Source organism: Macrobrachium rosenbergii, chromosome 15 (assembly GCF_040412425.1).
Source record: "Macrobrachium rosenbergii isolate ZJJX-2024 chromosome 15, ASM4041242v1, whole genome shotgun sequence".
Taxonomy (NCBI): domain Eukaryota; kingdom Metazoa; phylum Arthropoda; class Malacostraca; order Decapoda; family Palaemonidae; genus Macrobrachium; species Macrobrachium rosenbergii.
This window is the reverse complement of record NC_089755.1, coordinates 52391798-52398429: the sequence shown is the minus strand read 5'-3', so window position 1 is coordinate 52398429 and position 6632 is coordinate 52391798. Positions and strand designations below refer to the sequence as shown.

Below are 6632 nucleotides of genomic sequence, written 5' to 3'. Positions count from 1 at the left end.
TGCCCAGTGGTTTAAATTATCCTTTTCATTCTAATATTAATAAGTTTTGAGAGCTTTCATGCAAATGTTAGTTGAAAACCCACAAAGTATTGATGAATAATTTATAGCAACAGTATACAAAGTGTCTGAACTAATAGGGTATTGTATCACAAGTAAAAGGAGTGTTTTGCCTCATATCATACTTGGCCAGCATTGTTAATGAAGGCTTACCTAGAAACTGCTGCCTTGGATAAGCCTTTTTTTTTCATATATCACCTACAACTGCTGCAGGAAATCATCAGTTTCTTGGGTTTGATGTATTTTGATACGGTAAATGTTTAATTTCATTCAAATGCCCATTGATACAGGAAGATGATATTTTACCTTGTCCCTGTCACTGAATGTTTCTTAAGAAAATCTTTGAACATTGTGGTGTAAGTGAAGAGCTCAATTTTGTTCAGATTTCTAAAGCATATTGGTGATGTATGATACTTTGTCTTCCTTAAAATCAAAACAGTTAAAGTTACTGGATGTGAAAGCCTTAGCTTTAGCTATGGCCTGTTGATATTGACTAGTAATAGATACAGGGTAGATGACAAAAACATAGTCCTAAGAATTTCATTTTTCCATCTTTTTCTGAAGCTTGATACAATGCTTTGTATACTAGTAATTGTGACAGTTTTCAGATTATTTTAAGAGAGAATAGATTCCTGTGTTTCAACTTGTAATTGGAAAGAGCACAGGAGAGCAGTGGGCTTAGGGTATTATTGTCTTGAGCAGTCAGTCCAGACTAGAGTACTGTACTTGTGTACTTCTATTTTGTAGGTTCCTTAGACAAGACAGATGCAGGTATGATAAGGCCCTTTTTCAGTACAAGTATTCTTAATAAGGAACTACTATTGTTCTTTGAGTCGTCAGATTATTAGACGAACTGGCTGTGTATTATACCGATGAATATCAAAAAGTATAACTCGAAGGTAAAATAACTAAAAAGCTCACCAGTTACCACAAAACTCCAGAAAGGACTCTATTAAAGATAACCAGAGAAAAGCTTTGCGAATCTGGTCAAAGGGTAATGTTGGGTTTTATAAAGAGAAAAAGTAATCTAGAAGACTTTTCAGGAACAACTGGAACATTTGAGGTGGTTTCAGTTTAGGGGATACTCAGAGAGCTTGCTTTTTATTTTGTATTGACCCAAATCCATGCGAGAATTAATCTCCCCAATTTTCTTGCAGGTCTCAAGTTCTGTTGCTGGGACAGATTTCGAATAAGAAATAGTTACATAAACAGGAAAAGAAAAACTTTTCATTATAGTGCTGATATGATTACATGAGAAATGTGATGATGGCATCTTGGGACCTTGTCTCTCTGTCTTCTTGACATATAACTTGTCTTCATTAATTGTAGAATAAGATGCCACGCCCCATGTGTCCCTGAATAACATCCTGATTCATGTAAGTAATTCCTATTGAACTGATACTGTGTTTAAGTGAATGGGTATCCCTTGATTTTTTTTTTTTTTTATTTATTTTCACCTTTTTGTCTGTGTCTTCAGAAACATTTACCTATATTTTATTTATATTTATTCTTGTTGGATAAACATATGCCAGGCCATGTTTAGGGTGACTTGAGATACATCCAATAGTGCCTCAGAATTGAAGTCCCCGTTGGGAGTGTGCTGTCAGTGTACCTCATACAGTACACTGTAGACATCACTAAAGGTTCTTTGCAGCATCTCTCTGGCCCCTAGCTCTACAATCCCTTTCATTCATTTTACTGCACCTACGTTCATATTCTCTTTCTTCCATCTTACTTTCCACCCTCTCCTAACAATTTTTTAATAGTGTAACCGTGAGGTTTTCTTCCTGTTACAGCTTTCAAACCTTTTTACTGTAAATTCCTGTTTCAGCACTGTATGACCTAATAGGTCCCAGTGCTTGGCCTCTGGCCTAAATTCTATATTCTGTTCTATTCTTTGGTGCGTTAGTGGCACCAAATCTTTAGAGTTGTACTTTGCATCCATTGCTGTCTAACTTCTCTTACTAGTACTTTGCATAACTGTGGGTTTTTCTCCCAGTTTCACCCTTAGATCCTTTCACAGTGCTTCATCTCAATTACACTATGGATCTCTTTATCTTATCCAACCGTTCCATCTCCCTCTGTTCACAGGTTTCAATGCTGATTGGCTTTACAGCCGAAATTTAAATGCCCTGGGATTTCCCCAGTAATTTCTTTGTTTAATATTATTTTCAGTTGGCTGAACTCTTAGACTTCACTTAAGCAATAACAACGATGTTAATCAGTGAAAGACACATCATGGTGAACACACATGCACACAAATATATATATATATATATATATATATATATATATATATATATATATATATATATATATATATTCTGTATATGTATTAGACTTCACTTAAGCTTAATAACAACGATGTTAATCATGAAAGACACATCATGGTGAACACATTCACACAAATATATATACATACATATGTATACATACTGTATATATATATATATATATATATATATATATATATATATATATATATATATATATATATATATATATATTCTGTATATGTATGTTTGTATGTATATATATATATATATATATATATATATATATATATTATATGACATGTATGTATGTATGTATGTATACACACACATTGTGTGAGAGAGAGAGAGAGAGAGAGAGAGAGAGAGAGAGAGAGAGAGAGAGAGAGAGAAGGCTTCCTTATCCTGTCCCGTCGCTTCTATCCTTCAGTGACTCATAAAGTTCGTGAAATTTTCTCTCACGTAGACAACAGAAATGTCAAAAGCCCCCTCATTTGCCCCTAGACGTTTGCTCCGTCAAGTTGTGCTGTATTTAGCTTCTTCTTCTTCTTCTTCTTCTTCTTCTGAGATCTCGAATTCGTGATCGTGTAGGAGGGTAAGTTATGATATTGCCTTTTTTCATGTATTGAAGATTTCAATATCACGCTTAATTTATTTATTTATTTATTTCTGGTGAAGGATGACATACAACGAACGTATCAATTATTTTTTTCGAGATGAAAATATCGAATTATTAATTTCTTTTCGTTAATATTCACTTAATCTCTTTCAATTTTATGATAATCACCGTCAAGAAGTTTATTGTTTTATTCTTCAAGTATGACAACGAGCTTACTCTGACACCGCCCACTTGGATTCCTTTAATAAGAACAAACAAAGAACTAAGGTTTTCCGTTAACATAATTCTTTTGTTATCATAGTAATGCTGCGTAGGTTTGGTGCCGAATTACATTCCACTGTCATTTTGCTGTGCAGCTTATGAAAAGTCTGGATTTGATTGGCGCATTGATAAATAGTAGTAATAAGCTGTGATGTATTTGCAGTTTCCCAAAAGTTCACTTGGTACGTCTAGAATTACGCAACCATTTAAAGTGACTAACTTTGATACAGTGTAAACACTCTCTCTTTTCGTAAGACTTCGTTCTTAAGACGACGCAATAAAAAGTTGTATTAAATAATCCTGGAACAAGGATGCGTTTACTGCAAAAAAAAAATGCCACGAAAATGAGTCATTGTATTTGCGAGAAAAGTTTATAATTTTATTTGTAAGTTTTGAATTGTTACTGCAATGCATGCAGCGTTCTTAGAGCTACTTTTGCGTAAGATGGGTCGTACGTATTTTCATTTATATGGGTCAGCTGTCAGTTTTATTTGCAATATTCTTTTCCTTTTTTGTTCGAACGGTCATTTATAATAATAATAATAATAATAATAATAATAATTTAACTAGTTTTAATGATGAATTTTTGAATGAGTCTATACATCCCACATTCATGTTTATTTTTATAAAAACATTTACATGCATATACATGCAACACGTGATGTACGCACACACATTTGTAAATCTTAACGGTGTACGCATTGAAGAAAATATACAGACAGGCTAGTTCGAGCATTGCTATTCATGATGCTCGCACAATACATGCGCATACAGCATATAACTATATGCTTCTTTTCCCCATTTGTCAAGCATTGCTGACAGTGTACCTTTCTGGGGCTTGCTGTAGGCATTCCTGAATTCACTTCCGCTTTTCGTTGTCATTCGGACCATCCAACTTCTTGAACTGTACCTTGCTCTTGTTTTGAACTCTAGATTCAGAGCATACTCCTTGGACAGAGCCTATGAGAGTCTTCATAGGCCTATACTACTTGGTCTTTGTTTGTCTGAAGAGCCTAGAGGTCCACATCAGGCCTGTTATCCCCCCTCCCCCTTTCAAAATCTCAACACACTTTGGAGCAAGAGTCGTGCTGTCACCAAGCCGACTTAATGAAAAGGTACCAACCACAATATATTACTTAGTGTTCTGTCCGTGATTACTTGGTTAATGTATTGTTCCTTCTACCTTCGGATACTTGAATATCCCTTTAATTGTAGTGTATGATTGTTGTCACATCCCACAATCATGATAGCTGGTAACGGCGCGGAAAAACAGCGACCAGACGTTGAAATATAAGTGGTAATTGCATTCGAAAAAAATGACAGCACTGTAGGCATTACTCGCTGTCCTCGGCAGCGTCCCTTCGGCCCCTAGCTGCAACCCCTTTCATTTCTTTTACTGTACCTCTGTTCATATGCCCTGTCTTCCAGCTTGCTTTCCACCCTCTCCTAACAATTGTTTCATGGTGCAACTGCGAGGTTTTCCTCCCGTTAAACATTCAAGACCTTTTTCCTCTCAATTTCGCTTCCAGCGCCCGAATGACCTCGTAGGTCCCAGAGCTTGGCCCATGGCCTAAATTTTATACGCCATTCAATTTCAACGGCGCTATTCTTGGAGAGTGTTACACACTAAACGATGTATGGAAATGTTGCCGAATATCCGATCGTGAGTCTGTGTTTCGAGAACTGAGACAGAGATATTCAGAAGTGACGTCAGCCTCCCCTGTGGTTCTACAGGATATGAATAAGTTCCACGGAGAATGGACACACGTCAGAACGCTGTAAGCAACTGGTGTGCGTGATGGTCTTGAAATTGCTTTTCCTGTCTCTTTTCTTCGGAAAAGAAGTCCTTTGCTCTCTCTCTCTCTCTCTCTCTCTCTCTCTCTCTCTCTCTCTCTCTCTCTCTCTATATATATATATATATATATATATATATATATATATATATATATATATATATATATATATATATATATCACATTATTATCACAGGTGAAAAAATAAGAGATGGGGGTGTAGGCCTGATTGAGTTTTTCGACTTTATTTCCAAGCCACTGACTTGGAAATAAAGTCGAAACCGGTCAGACCTACACCCCATCTCTTATTTTTCACCTCTGGTAATGTATGATAAATGAATCACGTACAAATGTGATAATAATCATATATATATATATATATATATATATATATATATATATATATATATATATATATATATATTACTAAAGGACCTCATTCAAACTGGATGGTATCTAATGGACTATTTATTCAGGAAAAGTTACAAGCTTTTCTTGGGCAAACAGTCCACATTATCAAGTATCCGTGATAATGTGGACTGTTTGTCCAAGAAAGCTTGTAACTTTTCCTGAATAAATAGTCCATTAGATGCCATCCAGTTTGAATGAGGTCCTTTTAGTAATTCTACTAATGCATAGAACAATTGTGTATGTGATAAAGTTAATATATATATATATATATATATATATATATATATATATATATATATATATATATATATATATATATATATATATATATATATATATATATTCAACCACTTACCCCACTATGCTATTAATAATATCATTCCATTTATAAATCTGTTTCAGTCTATTGAACTTGTGCGTTACATATCACCTTTATGAACATGGGTAAATTAAATATCCCTCCAGTATAGACGGCCTTTGGCGTCAGAATGATAACTAATATTTGAAGAAATCATAAGTGACCTTGAAGTGGAAACTAATATCATTAGCAGGCTGGGAAATCAGGCGCGAATTCCTGACTTGAAATCCTGTTGAGAAACTAAAAGAAAAATGATCTGTAATACAATTCCAGTTTGTTCTTCGGTATGAAAATAGGTTTCTAGTAGCTTCAAAGACAACATATACTGTTGTTTGCATAATTCACACTTTAAAGAAGATACACTTTAGTCTGGAGAAGAGAGTCTTACTTGAACGACTTTTAGTTACTTAAGATTCTTTGCGGCGTGCCTTCGGGGCCTAGCTGCAACCCCTTTCGTTCATTTTACTGTACCTCTTTTCACATTCTCTTTCTTCCATCTTACTTTCCACCCGTCTCTTAACAGTTGCTTCGTAGCGCAGCTGCGAGGTTTTCCTCCTGTTACACTGTGCAACCTCTTACTCTTCATTTTCCTTTCAGCGCTGAATGACCTCATCGGTTCCAGCGCTTGGGCTTCGGCCTAAATTGTATCCTGTGATTTTTGCTGACCATCAGATTTTTTTTTCATCTTTATCACTCTCCGCTGGACTCTGGCCTGCAGTAGCCTGAACGTTTTCGAAGCGTAGCCGACTTGGCGACACGAAAGCCCTTGTAAAATGAAAGTTCAAAAGCATGACCTCTGTCACTGAAGCGCCCCACTCGCAAGAGGGGAAAAACGTTGACTAGAATGCCTTTATTTTTCC

At 35.6% G+C, this 6632-nt stretch overlaps 1 protein-coding gene across 2 annotated transcripts in view; it reads left to right on the top strand.

Annotated features, from left to right (window-relative positions):
- The first annotated feature begins 1297 nt into the window (after positions 1 to 1297).
- Positions 1298 to 6632, top strand: part of LOC136846709 (uncharacterized) — a 20029-nt gene continuing 14694 nt past the window's right edge. The window contains exon 1 of one of the 2 annotated variants that reach the window (XM_067117817.1): positions 1298 to 1433. The gene's annotated coding sequence lies outside the window, so the exon portion shown is untranslated. Of the gene's footprint in view, positions 1434 to 2804; positions 2926 to 6632 lie in introns of those variants that run through there. The other variant, XM_067117816.1, reaches the window with a different exon arrangement.